This window comes from Acomys russatus, chromosome 27, assembly GCF_903995435.1.
Source record: "Acomys russatus chromosome 27, mAcoRus1.1, whole genome shotgun sequence".
NCBI lineage: Eukaryota > Metazoa > Chordata > Mammalia > Rodentia > Muridae > Acomys > Acomys russatus.
This window is the reverse complement of record NC_067163.1, coordinates 54,865,114-54,880,861: the sequence shown is the minus strand read 5'-3', so window position 1 is coordinate 54,880,861 and position 15,748 is coordinate 54,865,114. Positions and strand designations below refer to the sequence as shown.

Below are 15,748 nucleotides of genomic sequence, written 5' to 3'. Positions count from 1 at the left end.
AGAGCCTGTGTCTTCTAAGGTTATCTTTAATTTGTTTTAGACTTCTGATAACCCCCGTTCCTTAGTAGAGAAAATTAGCATAATGGATAACCAAAATATACCTTAATTTAAATAGAATATTACTTTGAAATGCCCTTTTTCCAGTTTGAAGAAAACTTCGTGAGTTGAAAGCAAATAAAAATAAATGAACCTTATTCAATATTACATTTATAGAACCTCATAATATAATATATAATTATATATATATATATATATATATATATATATATATATCTTCTATATAGGAAAAAATATTTCAGGCAAAAGCCAGTATTGTGAATACATAGTATTAAATACCGTATGTAAATAAAAACCATAGGAAACATGAACCGCCCCTTAGCAGTAAAGCAAAGAGACTGTCTCATATCATGTGCATATTGTAGTAAGATGAAATTAGGTTTTGTGTGCCTTATACGTTTACCTATTTAACTTAATATCATGTAATGAATACATTGCCATTTTATTAAATATTTTATTATGCCTGCATATTTTATTAGTTCTTGGAGAATTTCATACAGTGTGTCTTAATTATGCTCACCCTCTTCCCCGACATCTCTTCCAAGATCCAACTCCTTACCTACCTTTGTGTCCCCATCCCATAAAGGCCAACTTTGTGCTGCCCAAATATTTTTGGGTGGGTGGCCCACTACTAGAGTATGCCCACTTATTAGGGCTTATGTCTTCCAGCAGCTAACAATTTCCAAAACCTCCTTGGTAGGGGTGAAACTTTGTGTTCAACTACCCTCTCCATGCTGGGTTGCGAGTGGCTTAAGCTTGGACAGGTATTGTACATGCTGTTGTAAACACTGAAAATAAACAGAAGTAAATCAATATTTTTTAGCTTTCACATAAGAAAACACACTGGCCAATTTAAGACAAACTCATAGTGATTTGCTTGCCTCTACCTCCCAGGGCTGGGATTAAAGGTATGCACCATCATGCCTGGCAAGACAAACTTTTTTTTAATTAAAAAAAATTGGAACTTTTAGCAAAGTTGACATTTTTCATGCGTTCTTCATCTTATGCTTCTGTCTCAAATTCTGCTTTATTCAATATAAATATTGTCACCCAAATATTCTTCTGGTCGTTCATGTTTTTCTAGATAGATTTTTTTTTCTGTTTTTTTCTCTATGTTTCCAAGACATGTGGTTGTAAGCATCTCTTATAAAAAGCATAAATAATAGCACCAGGATGCCCTGTCTTTGACAGGGGCATTAACCTGCACATACTTATTATGGCTAAGAGCTTGGTTTTTAATAAACCGTTTTTACTTTACGTGTTTCCTGCTTGTTATCTAGACTATATTTGTGTTCCTTTTTTGGTAATGTGGAAGGTACACATCTGATGTTCGATGTGATGGTACCAATTTTATTCTTTTAATACAGAAACATGCAGTTGGATGTGGTAGTGCCTACCTATAGTATTTTGGAGTAACGGCAGAGGGATCAGCATTCCATGGCTAGCCGTTGCTGCACAGTGAATTTGAGGCCAGACAGGGCTACATGAGACCCTGTCTTACCCTATAAAACAAATAAAAATTGTATTGACTCATATTATCTCTGAAGGTTAATCTCAAAAAGGGGGTGCAAAAGAAACCAGGAGCAGTGGGGCATTGTTGGAGTAAGCACCAGTTCTTACAAGAAGTCTGCTCTTAAGGGCAAAACTCATTTGATTTAAAACTGTTGACATTTTTTTTTTATGTGGAAAAAAAAGTGCTATATATCAGGGCTTCTTAAAATTTTCTTACTTAGGTTTTCTTTACACTCAATAAACTTTTACATGGCTCCAGGTAAATAGCTGTCTAACATAGGCATGCAAGCCAAATGTTATTGGTAATTAATCATAAAGAAATATGGTTTAAAGCATTTTTTTGGTAGACTATATGATTTTCCAAAATTAGATGGAAGTGCTTGCTTGTATTAAATAGCACATCGGATCTTTGATGGATCTTTGGTACCGTGGGACATGGAGAGTCTTGAACACTTTTCAGTTGATTGATACTTTCAATAATTGACAGTACTGAGAACAATGCTTTGCATAAACACAGTTAAAAATGATGGTAGTATGAAATCCTTTTTCGAGTCTCAAGCAAAATTTATTTTATCAATATTTTTCATGAGCCTTAATTCAGCTCCTCAAACAGCAGTTTTTAAAATCAGACATCTAAGACTAACACATATGATCTGGAGATATATTAGTTTGATGCTTACATGCTGAGAAATGACAATAGGAAAACATTAAAATTAAGATAATTAAACCATAATGTTTCCACATGAGCAAAAAAAAAAAAAAAAAAAAAAAGAGCTTGATATATATACAGTAAAAACACTTCAATTCATATCATCCTGTAATCTTGAATCCAGCTGAGGTGATCCAGGCAGGATTTGGTGGTAATGTTGGTCTTGAAGGAATCCATCTTACAAACCTGCTCCTGTCCTGTGCTCAGAACAAGGTTGCAGTGCGGTCATGTGATTCTACACTGGTGGGCAAAGGGGCAATGCCGGGGACACTTCAGATTCACTTTGGGGTTGATTTAGAGTTAATTTTTGGTCATTATATATCACAAAATGTTTTATAGTTGCCAAATTTTTGTGGCTCCTATGCTCAATATCATAACCTCATGTGGGGTCACAATGCACAATATAAGAAGTAGTATCTATGAAGGCCATCTTAAATACACATTGTTTGCTGGGCGTGGTGGCACATGCCTTTAATCCCAGCACTTGGGAGACAGAGGCAAGTGAATCATCGTGAGTTTGAGGCAAGCCTGGTCTACAAAGTGAGTCCAGGACAGCTAGGACTATTACATGGAGAATCTCTGTCTCATACAAATAAACAAACACACACCAAAACCAAACAAAAAATAACCTATTGTTTTTTAAATTATCTGTATTACCTGTAGGCCCAGCTAGCAATCAATCAGGACACAGACATTTGTTATACTTTAAAATAGCCTTAGTTAACCTGGGGCAGAGCAGATATCAATCCTCTAAACTACCTCCCATAGTGGGGCAGGCATGGGATCCCTGTCTCAATCCCATGCCATCTGCTTCCAATAACCTCTCTCAAGCTACCTCCCGTCCATAATCTCAAATACTTGCTAATGTTCTTCATCTGGGCTGGGTTCTCCATCCATGCCACTGGCTAGCCCATGGCAGCTTTCCTCTCCTCTCCTCAGGTCTCTCTCCTTTCTCCTCTTGGCAGTCTTTTTTCTTCCCAGAATTCCTCTCTCTCCTAGCCCCACCCATCTCTTGCCCTGCACAGGTGGGATGGCTTTTTATTAGACAAAAGGTGGGTCACACAAACAGCAAGCAGTTATTAGCATCAGAATACATCAGACCATCTCCCAACAATAACCCAAAACAAAACAGATGACATTGCTCCACCAAATAACCCTTTGTACCCATAGTGAATGCTGAATGCATAAATCATGTTTATGTCACAATAAAGGTTCACAGTGAATTGTAAATTGCTTCTTTAATATAAGAAAGGTAGGCTCTACACTTTGATATTTGGTTCATAATAGCATCATGATTATTACATAAATCCATTAAGAAATGCAAATGCATAAATTATATGTTCAGGGATAAAACTGTTTAGGAAAATGGCATGTAAAACACAAAAACTGTATAGGTAGAGGATAAAACAGAGATTATAAAGCTTGTGATTTTTGAGTTTGAGCAAACCATGTATCGTTGGTAGAGCACATTGACCCATTGTTTACTTGAAGACTCTAAAATAAAAACAATAATTATGGATGCCCTGGCCCACCTCTGTCTCTGTTTTTTACCCTTCAGTCTTTTTCACTGAGTTCTCTATTATATTGATAATGGACAGTAACCAGTGAAGATCCAGCAAGGACAGCTGATAAGGTGGACATTTCACTGACTTGCCAGACCTCTTATCAATCTTTTTATTTCTTGGACTCAGTTTCTCATCACAAAGTTTAAGAGTTTTGGACATATGTGTCACTTATCACATCACTTCTAGTTTTAATCTTCTGTGATGAAAAATTCATTAAGTATGTATTGGAATAGCTTCAGGGTCAAGCTTCATATAGAACAAGAAACACAAATGCCATACTGTATATGTACTTTTATATATAATATAAAATACATATATACATATACACATATATGTATACATGTTATACAATATATTATGCTGCTATGTATAATATATATTTTATAAATATATTAAAATATAATTATATGTACTTTTATTTTGAAGTGTGTGAGTGTGTATATGCATGTGTTTGTGTGTGTGTACATGTGTGTGTGTGTGCATGTGTATGTGTTTGTGTGTGTGTGTGTGTGTGTGTGTGTATGTGTATGTGTTTGTGTGCAGGTGAGTACAGGTGCCCTCAGAGGCCATGCTCATCAGATCTCCCTGAAGCTATCATTACAAGCAGTAGTAGACCCCCTGACATAAGTGCTGTGTCTATTGAATGCTGAGCCATCTCTCCAACCATTCTGATACATGTTTTTAAAAAGCAGGATAAAAGATTGTGAGCTGACCCAATGTCCTGTGTCCCAATCCATATGGTGGATATGTACTTACAAAATATGTAAAATGCCCCTGAGATAAGCTGTGGAGGCATGCTTTACAGATTTGTGTAAAAACTAAATTGTCAAGATGTTGAAAGGTTGTATTTGAGGCTGGATGGCACGACGGGAAACCCACAAAAAGTGGGTGGTAACATGGCAGCCCCCAATAGCCTTGGAGTCTCAGGCCCATTATTTAACCCGGTGAATCTCAGCTGGTAAAAGAAGAATGTCTAAAGCTTACTTAGTAAAGTCCTTGATAGTACTGAGTGAGGGATAGAGTGCAGAAGGCACCTGATAGTTGGCTGATTGGTACTTTTAAAAAGAAACTTTTAAAAAGACACAGGCAGGAGTCAGTTTCAAGGAACTCAAAAGACTTCCATCACTCTTTTGAAATCACTCCACAGTCAATAAAACCTAGAAACCTCAGTGTTAAAGAGACTATGAAGGAAAGGGAAGACAAATTTTACTGATGACATTGTTAATTGCTAGTATTTTTTTTTTTTTTTTTGAGAGAGAGAGAGAGAGAGAGAGGGAGGGAGGGAGAGAGAGAGGGAGAGAGAGAGAACGAACCACCTGGCGATTTGTAATAAGCCACAGAGCTGATTATGGTTTTTAAGCTGTTAATTCCACATTTCAGTTTGTTGCCCAAGGAAATAGCTCAACAAAAACATAAGATTTATTTACTTAAAAATGCTTGACTGGGTTATAATAAAGCCTGGAAACAACTCACTGAAAGATGGTTAATTAAACAGTCTTTTAGCAACACATTGGGTTATTGCTCCTTTGAAAGTGACAGATATATGGCCTAAGTAGATACGTAGAGAAGTCAAGCAAAAAATTAGAAAATAGTGTGCCCATGGTGAATGCCGGACACATGAAACATGGTCACACAGTGATAAAGGTTGGCAGTGAACTGTAAATCACTGCTTTACTGCAGGAAAGGTGGGATCTACATTTTAAGGGTTAGTTCATAATAGTTTCATAATTGCTGACTAAGTCCATCAAGGAATGCAAACTCGTAAACCGAATGTTCAGAGATAAAAGCAGTGTTTACAAGACATTATGCTCAGAGACTATGCTCCTTGTGACTTTGGAGTTGGAGCAATCCATGTATCGTGAAAGTAGTTACCACACAGAAGAAATGCTTTTTCCAAGAATAATTTTTCGGTTTGGCTAAATCCCCAAAATAGTGAAATGAAAATTCATGAGAGAAGTTGTTCTCAGAGAACAAGCTCCAAGTCAGCTGCTGCTGTTTTTCCCCTCAAGCTTTATATCCTTCTTTTTTTTTTTTTTTTTCCATGATAAAAGGAAAGGCTTTCTACATGCTGAGATGTTTTACAATCTTCTCTCTCTCTCTCTCTCTCTCTCTCTCTCTCTCTCTCTCTCTCTCTCTCTCTCTTTCTCCCCTTTCTCTCCCTTTCTGAAGGGCTGCAAAATCCATCCACTTAAAAGGAAAAAATAATGCATTTTTTTCAGTGCAAAGAGTGAATTAGACATGTGAGAGACCCAACAGGACTGGAAATACAAGGTAACCATAGCACAACCCAAGCACCAGGGAGCACAGGATGAGCTGCTGGTTGGGATGTGGGAGAGGAAGGGGTAGGTCTCACATTCCTTTTTCTCATCCTCAGAAGGTTTAAATGGACACTTGAGAGATTTTTGAAATGAGAAGCATTGGTAGGGTACCAGGATGGCATGGCAGTCCCTGGGTGGGTACCCTCTTCCTTTTGAGGCGTTCATTAGGAACAGATTACTTTTGAAAAATGACAAGAATCATGTGAAGTATGGGAGAACTCCACGTTTCTGGGGGAACGGAGAAGGCTTTGGCATGTATTGTTGTTGTAGAGATACCATTACTTGTTGACTCAAGTAACAAATGTGGGATGGACTCCTTGGAGGAGGACTTGAAGGAGTCTTGAACTCTTAGTCCAAAGACCTTAAAGTTTTGCTAAGGAGAAAGCAGATCCAAGGATGGAAATGCTTGCCCACATTTACAGTCACTAGGTAGGACACAGCCAAAGGCATCCCTGAGAATTTCTGCCCATTCTGTTGCCTCCGTGCCTCTCTGCAGCACCCTAGTCTTCCATGATGGCTCCACTACTGGCCTCTTCTTCTATAACCATACAGATGACTAACTTCCAGCTTTGAAGTCGAGCTGGCGGCTCATTAATGCACAAAGAGCCTCTTGAAGCCACGAGAGGCATGAGTCAGCAAGTCATAAAATACAGCGCCAGGATCCCATGTTTGCTTTCTTTGTTTGTCCACCAGAAGGCAGAAGCTTAATTTCCAGCATCCAACCGTGTTGTCATACTCCCTGGAATAGCGGGTGACCCTAAGCTAGTTATCTGAACTCTCTGAACTCCAGAGTTCTGCACACTGCAGCTTTGTATCTGTCCCCACTTTGTAGATTTGTTGGTTGAAATTATTTGAAACAATCCTTTAGATGGAGCCTTGCCTTATCGAAGGCACTCAATATAAATTATATCTTTTTAATCTTGAGGGAAGTTAAAATGACTTAGGCCCCAAATTTTAAGGAAATTAGTACTGTATTTAAAAAAAAAGTTATTATGTCCATGTATTATTGGAAGGGGTGGGTGACCACATATTATAGGCCACGTATACAAGTGGGGGTCAGAGGACAAATTACAGAGAGACAGTTTTTTCCTCCTACCAAATGGATCCTGAGGATTAAACTTAGGCCACTAAGTTTGGAAGTAAAACATTTACCCACAAAGCCATCTCAATGGCCCAAAACTCTGTACACTTTGTTGGTGAAGACTATTGTTTAAACACAATTTAGTTGCTGTTTTAAAAGAATGACTTTTCTGGGGAATCTCTCTTACCTCTTCTTTTTAGTTGGATCTAGCCAGGGCTGAAAACACATTTTAATGATTTGAAAATTTATTGATTAACATTCATGGTCTCTGTGCTTACGTATAATTTCATTGCTATCTTTTATACATAGTAAGCACTATACAGAAATTATAGATTCCCTATGGCAATATTCATTTGCATTTTCTGTGCAGTTTTGTTAAATGATGCGTATGTACAAGCGATATTACTGTTTATTTATTTGAAACGTGAGACAATTTTTCCCCTGCATCTCTGGTGTAAACTCCACAACTCCCTTTAAATCCTTCCAACAGCCCAATCCAGTGGATTAATTGAATAAAGTCTATTAAATAAACATTTACACAGGGTTTGTATTTTCATGATGAAATATATATTTTGTAATGTCACAATCCATTTCTGAAAACATGGATGGAGTGTTCTCAATCCTTTAGAAGTTGGAGCACAACATGAAATAAACTGGGAAACAGGTACAGCAAAACCGAATGCATTCTCAGACTAATGATAGCTCATAAGGATGCAAGCATATTACTGTAGTGATTTTTCTTTCTTTTTGGCTATCATCAGGGACATGCCCACATCTAGAATGATGGCAAAAATTGACACTCAAAATAAGTCTTTTCAGCTTTGCTGAAAGGTTGAATTTCTTCATCTATCTGCCTCACCAGCCCTGTGAATACAGTAATAATTCAAGCTTCAGTGCCCGTAGAAGAGTCTTGGTAGCATGGAATCAGAAGAAATCATAAAGAAACCAGAGAAAACAAACTGCATCCATCCTATCTGAAACTCCTGCACTGGGCTCTTGTCCTGCATGCTTACACCTGAGAATGCTGGGACTGGAAAGCAGAGCCCGTGGAGATGCCTATGCTGACCTGAGAGATGCAGCAAGGATTCTGCTAGCATATAGACTGTGTGTGGAGCCATAAGAAGCAAGTGTGTGTTTTTGTCCTGGGAGGGATTTGAGGGTGATCTGTCTGATCCAGGGTGTAGTTCGCAAGTGACTTCCTCAGTGTTCCATGATGGATGACCTAATGGTAAAAGTAAAACAGTGCCTCAACTTTTATTGTTTGTTTTGTAATTTTATATGCTTGTTTTTGTATGGCTGTTCAGATATCTGTGGGTGGCAGAAGTCAATGTTGGCTATCTTCCTCAATACCTTTCTACCTTATTATTATTTTTTGTTTCCTGAGACAGGGTTTCTCTGTGTAGCCATAGCTGTCCCTGGGCTCACTTTGTAGACCAGGCTAGCCTCAAACTCTCAGAGATCTGCCAACATGTGTCACCACACCCAGATCTACCTTACTTTTAAAAATAGGGTTTCTCTTGGAACCCAAAGCCAGCAAGTTACAGTGATCCTCCTGTCTTCATCTCTCCAGGGCTGGGATTATAGGCAGGTATTCTTGGTTTTGTGTGTGTGCTGAGGATCTGAACTAGTCCTTATGCTTCTGTGGCAAGTTTGTCAACTGAGCAACCTCTGAAGCCTAGGCCTGGTACACTTTGACCATAGTCCCATATTACCCTCTCCCCATTGTGCCTCCTGCTGTATTGGCCCTCCATGTGTATTGTGTACTGTGTATTGTGTTTTCTTTGGGTTGTCTCTGTTGCCTGGGTCATTGCACGCTAGCTGAGCTGTTGTTGATCATTGTGTCTTCTGTGGGATGACTTGTCTTTGTGAAATAGAGAAAACAATATGAGAGGTGTATTTGGTTAATGGACGAATGTGTTAGGATTGTCTTCTCTGTGTCAGTAAATCTGAATAAATATTTATATTTACAAGGTCTATAATGTTAAGTGTTCAGGAGCGTGAACTCTTCCCAAGCCTCTCGTTCCTAGTCTTTACAACTGAGTCATGATACTGTCACACATCCCTCTTCTTCTTTCAGCTTGTCCCCTCCCCGGAACTAATCTTACACAAGAATCCTCAGCTGGGCGGGGTCAACAGTCAAGGATCGTGCTTCATCACTGAGAATCAGTGATGCTGTCCCATGCCTTCATTTCACAGATCTTGAACTGGACACTAATGGGGCTTGCTTAAAGCCCCAGTCACCCACAGAAGAGGACAGGCCAGATCTCTTGTTTTGGATTGGATTAAATGTTACAGATTTCCCCTCCCCTTGCCAGCCACTGTTCATGCCTCGTTAACATCTTGGATGCTGTTAAGCTGAGCAGGGTCAGCCCAGAAGGGTTCTCTGGCAGAGTATGTCTAGTTCAATGAGTGGTTACATGTGAGCACAGCTAATATTGCAGACTGTCTACTGTGAGACATCTCTCTTTAAAAGGAACATTTACTTATCTTTATCTTAACTGATTTGAAAGGGAGATTGTGTTGGTCTTACCTAACACAAACAGAGAGCCATAGTTTCTTCAAAAACAAAACAAAACAAAACAAAACAAAACAAACAAAACTCCCCACAAAAACTAGTTATAACTGACTAAGGTGTCAGTTACTCTTTAATTAGGGACTCATCCAGCCCCACCCCCCCAAATTTGTGTTTCTCATTGTCATGTGATTGGAAACACTTCCATTTTCTACATACTAGTGCCTTATTCATATGTTGAAAGTATGAAGATAGCGCACATTTTATTATTTTTAATCTTTTAGATTTATTTATTTTGTTTCATGTAAATGAATGTTTTTCTTGCATATATATATGTGTGTGTACCATATGCACGCCTGGTGCCTGAGAGGCCAGGAGAAGGTATCAGATTCCCTACACTGGAGTTGTGAATGGTTGGGAGTTATCAGATAGGTGCTTGGGAGCTGAGTGCACGTCCTTCGCAGGGGCAGGCAACAGTGCTCCTAACTGCTGAGCCATTTGTCTGGGCCCCAATCCTATATATTAAAGGAAAAGCAGATGATTAAACAGCATAATTGTGTTCCACAAGATTATCTCCGTTGATCAAAATGAGGCATTGCAATGAGGAAAATAAGTGCAATGGAAGGATCAGGAAGAAGATATTTTCTCAAGGCACAACTGTGCTTTCTGGACTAGCGACACAAAGTTCATCCTGGTTTTTTTTTTTTTTTTTTCCATTTCACAGAGTAACAAAAGAGTAACCTCTGGGGGTGGGGATTGGTTTTGGAAATCAGTCGTGCCCCCAAATCACACTATTTATAGTGAAATTATTCAACATGGAAGGAATGCAGTTAAGAATAGGGTAGCCTGCTTCTTGCAGTGCTTAGCATCCAAGGGCGCTTTTCTTTTCTGAAACAAAGTTTTGAGAAAGACTTAGAAGCTGGACACAGTGCTGATCCTGTCCCCAGCTCTGGCTCCCAGTACCAAGAGCAAAAAACTCCACTGATTCGTATTTTAAAAGTTGTCGCTCAGGGTTCAAAGTATATGATCATAGCTACAAGTGTATTATGGGAATCTCAGTAGGACTCCTGGGTGGGTTATCGGTGTGTTTTCTCTGCTATATTGCCCACGTTTAGGGGGGGAGGCCTTGAAGTCCTTCCTTCTTATTGTACCAATCAGAGGGTTTGACACACATGATGGCTTAGATGAATGGAATGTGTGAATGTTTAATTTGAGGAAAGTGAGGAAGCCTTACAGCTTCAGGCATCTCCACAGTCTTGGGCAAGCAGCTGTGTTTTGTTTTTGTTTTTTCTCGTGAACATTTTTTTATTATGTTTCTCTTTTAACATATACATTTATATTATTACATATGAATAAAATAAACTACATACAGCAGGAAGAACCACGAGACAATTTCAGGAACTATATAAATGTTACATTCATAGTGATTTGGCTATTTGTATTTGGCAAACTTGAAGCAAACATCTTTCCTCTTTTGTTGGGTCTAAATTTCTGAATGAAAATCAATATCTATCATATCTTCTCTCCATTAACTTAAAAAATTTATCTTGATCTAAAAACATCTTATCGCCAAGGCAGAGTCAACTGCAGAACTCTGCAAAGACACGGTAAGCTAGTCCTCAATAGCTCTGCCTCGCACATACGTCTGTCAGGTGTATTGGGCCAGAAGGCTGAAGAGGATGCTCCAACATTACACAGAGTTTTGGGTGATTGTTCAGGCAGTAAGCAGTAAATTGTCTCAGTCATTTCTTAGTTTTGGAAGTGCTAACCTGCATTTCCGGTTCATTCGGTAATTAAATTTTATTCCTTCTCGAGTCTCTGATGGGGTTGAAGACCAGATGGTTTAGTCTTACAATGAAGCTGTGTTTTTTAAGCTCTTCAGAAGCAAATCGTGGCCTGGACGTGTCTTAAGAATGATGTATTGAGTAGCCTGGCTTCTAGGTTATGGAGATAGCATCGCTGTTGATGTATTTGTGGTCACAATTCTTAAGTAGTCTTCATGTAACATGATTAAAAGCTGGACTATTTGAGGGGAGTGTGGTAATCAATGATTGGCATATTCTATTTTTTTTCCCAGGGAGGCAGTGCATATCCTGATCTGTACAGTCCCAGATGGAAAACTGTAAAATCCTGCACTCGCAGTTTTCCTGTGGATTTCTCCCAGCCCCCACTCAAGTACACCAGCTTTTGCCTCACCGTCACTTAATCAAGTGAAGCCTCATCAGGTCCTCCTTCATCCTTACTTTCTGTGCTGACCTGTCAAGAGCACAGTGGGTTACAGATGGTGAGGAAGAGAACCCAAACCCAGACAAAATTACGAAGGCTAAGGGATGGTTCCTTGCCACTATCAGCACAAGCAAGCCTTTGTGTCTACACTTCTCGGTCACTGGATTTCATTTTTACTTCTAGCACATATTCATACTGTCTTATTCTTTGATATTAAGAAAGACTTATACAAAGATTTGATTTTGTCATTGAGATTTTCATTTGTTTACTTATGTTTGGTTGTGGGTGGGTGGGTGGGAGGGGAGTGGGGTTGGGGAGAAATACCAGATAGCTCCAGGGAAGACTGTGTTCTCAAGGCCTCAGTGACAGTCTTTAGATGCTGGTGGCATACACACCTGATCACTGTTCCTCCGCAACTACTAGCCTATGGACCCTGTCTCCACTACTAAAGACCCACACAAGAGACTAATGTCATCATTTCTTTTCTTCTTACTGGGATAAAACATCCCAACAAAAGCAATTTAAGGGAGATGGGTTTTGTTTTGGTTTATAGTTCCAGAGGTGTATAGTCCATCATAGCAGGGCATCATGGAAACAGGCAGGGAAACCATGGTGCAGGCGCTAGCAGCTGGCAGGTCACATTTTATCTACACCAAGAAAGCAGAGTGAACAGGAAACGGGACTGGGCCATAAATCCTCAAGTTCCCCACACAGGCATCCACTTCCTCTAGTGAATCCCTACTTTCTAAAAATCCTATAACCTTCCCAAAATAGAGTTGACAGCTGGGGCCAAGTATTTAGACATGTCAGTCTATGATAGGGGCGGGGTGCATTTCACATTTAAATCACAGCCAGGGCCTTCATGGGCAGTGTCAAATATTGGAAAGAAGCAGGCTTGCTTTTTTTTCTTCAGTGTTTTGTCTTTGAGAGTTAAAAAAAACAAAAAAAGATTCCTGGCTTTACCATATATTAACCATGCAGATTTCTTAACCCTTGTCTGCCTCACAGTAAAGATGGAAAATATTAATGCGCGTATCCTCAGTCTTGTGGCTATTCGATGGAATCCTAAGCATGACAGTAGTGTGACAGAGGGCACGTTTGTCGCCTGTGTCTGGGTTGAGCACATCCCCCTCTCTTCTGCATAGTCTCTGTTAATCTGAAATTTTTTCACTGTGCTGTTTTGTTTCCTTCCTGGTCACTGCTCTTGGCTTTGCTGGAGATTCTGCATTCTTGTGTTGTACTTTTCCTTCCTCGCTGGAGACTCCCTCTTTGGAGGAGCAAGAGGCTTGGAATTACTAAGGAGACCATACACTTCCCAGAGCCCAGGAGCAGAGTTTTAATGAGTTCTTTTATTAGGAAAAGAGGAAGGAGCTGAGCTGTTTGTCCTCCCCTCCAACCTGCCTAGTATCAGGGTCTCAAAGCTGGCTGAACGTGGATGGCTGTGTGCATTTGAAATGACGGCAGGTTTCCGTGCCAGCAGCTGGCCTGAGAGAGTGACTGAGTTTATTAATGATCTTGCGGAGCTACGAGTTGACAGTCTATTTGTTTTAATTATGTAAACCAGCGTGGTGGTCTGAGATTATGCAGATTTCCACCTTTTTACTTAGGAGGCACAGGATATGCATTAAGGGTATCAATGAAGGCCATGCTGGTGACTGAGTCTCTGAGGCTAGTCCCTGCATGCTGAAAGACAGAGAAGAAAACTTAAGGGGCCAAGAGAGAATGAGAGATTGCTAGGAAGGCAAATTATAAACCCATTTCAGCTCTTGGCCTGCAGGCTGGGATGTAGCACTATTTGTTGTCAGGGGTGGAAAACAACTCAGATTCAGGTCCAATGATTATTCCACGGTGACACTGCTGCCTCTCTGCCAACTGCAGCTCCATGCAGACATAGATTAATTAGGCTGGCAGAGGGGGCTGTGGGCTGGGAGAGCAGGAGGAAGCAGGCTGCTCTGCTGTAGTAGTGTCCAAGTTGGAGGTCTGGAGACTTGCCCCCCCCCCCCGACTCCCGCCCCCAAAAGATGACAACCCACTTTCATTGTTAAGCCCACAGCAACCCTGGGTGAGAGAGTGTGGACAGAAAACCGACTCTACTTCTACAGAAATATGCTGTGCGTGCCTACTGACTTTGTTAATACCAACGAGTCAGGAAAAAACAAAAAGCAAAAGGAAAAAAAAAAATCAAACTTAGTTGCTGGCAGGCTGTCCCCATGGACACAGGGTGGACCAGCAAGCAATCTATAGATTTGAGTGGCTTATCAATCTTTTCTTTGGCCTTGTATAAACCATAGTGGACATTTTATTATTCCTGCACATGAAATGGAAATGGCAGTGTATACACACACATGGATATATTATGTCAGTTAGTTGAATTATGGGACAGGTGGGATAAAAATAAGGACAACTCTTGGGGAAGTGAGGCCCGAGTTAGTTAATTGAAAACAGTATATACAGGCTTGACATGAGGACCTTAAGTGTTTTTTTTCCAGAATCTTTCTCACTGGCTTTCTCACAAGGAGTCTTTGGTCTGAACATCTTCATATTCTGCTTGTATCTCAGCTGACACAATCTATTTGGTCAACGGCAGCATGGGGTCCATCCATAACTCACCCCACCGTCACCTTAGTGAGGGCAAGATGGGCAAAGGTTCTTGCCCTCGGATGGCGTGGGCAACCTGGTGACGATCAACAGCACCTGGTCCATCCTCTCCAGCATTCTGGGCTCCAAGGCAGGCGACGAAGGTCTTACTGTCCTGCCTGCTGTGCTGCAGGCGTCCCTGCTATCCTGCCAGCTTAGCATGCCCCTCTGGGCTCTGCAGCAGGCTGGCTCTGTGCTGCGCGGGGGCTGCGATACGACTCCCAAAGGGAGCCCTTGCAGCATGTGGATTTTCTCCTCTCCGGGAAAACTCAGGTGAGGAATTTTCTCTTTCACTGTTAACTCTTCATTGCATGAATTTTTCCCCCCCAGTGGTGGCGCTGAGCTGTGCTAGCAGAAGGGGGCGGTACTTTCCCTCTGGACCCTGACTTGGGAGCCAAGTGAATGAGACTCCAGACTCCAGCGCAGTCACTAAGGAGAAGCAGCTGTGGCAGCGGAGCAGCTGTGCGCCTTTCTTTCTGCCCAGGTTAGCTTGTTTAGATTTGTTCTTTTCCACGTGGAAGTGCGGTGTTTTGCCTTCCTCCGTCCTCAGCGAGGCTGTCGCGCTTTTAAATATTGACGGTTTCGTTAAAAAAAAAAAAAAATTTGCATTTTACTTATTTAAAGAAGGAGTGGGGGTACTCTCCTGCTTGGCTGCTTGGCGGGGGTGGGTGGGTGGGTAAGACGTTCAGATGAATTGTGTGTTATGTACTAAATAACAAATATTTTACCCTTATTAAATCTCACTTATATTTAAAGGATGGAAATTTACAGGGGTAACCTACTATTTTTTTTTCTTCTTACCATTTTAGAGTCCTGTTTTCCATTACATGGAAAGAAGCCAAGACCATCTTTAGCCAGTGAAGGACTTATGTAGCACTTCTTCTTGCAGGTAAGCGAGTCTTTTGTCCCAGGTGACTTAGAGAGCAAACCTTACATAGTCTGCATCATCGGGACATCCGAGCTATATACAAAACGTGTTCACTTCATTTTACCTTTAATAGCTACATTAATGCAAACTTATCTCAAGATAGCTATTTGTTTAAGTAGCTCAACTGCTTTGCTTTGGATCCTCTCATCCGCCGGCTTCAATCTCTATTTCACTTTCAAAACTCTTTTGGTATTCTTTCTTTC

The 15,748-nt window shown here is 40.4% G+C and overlaps 1 long non-coding RNA gene across 1 annotated transcript in view; it reads left to right on the top strand.

The window, feature by feature from the left end:
* LOC127210095 (uncharacterized) overlaps nucleotides 1-15,502 on the top strand; it is a 66,792-nt gene extending 51,290 nt beyond the window's left edge. Inside the window, exons 2-3 of the long non-coding RNA XR_007833262.1 lie at nucleotides 14,948-15,101; nucleotides 15,427-15,502. This is a non-coding gene — a long non-coding RNA (uncharacterized LOC127210095). The remainder of the gene's footprint in view (nucleotides 1-14,947; nucleotides 15,102-15,426) is intronic.
* The last annotated feature ends 246 nt before the right edge of the window (nucleotides 15,503-15,748 follow it).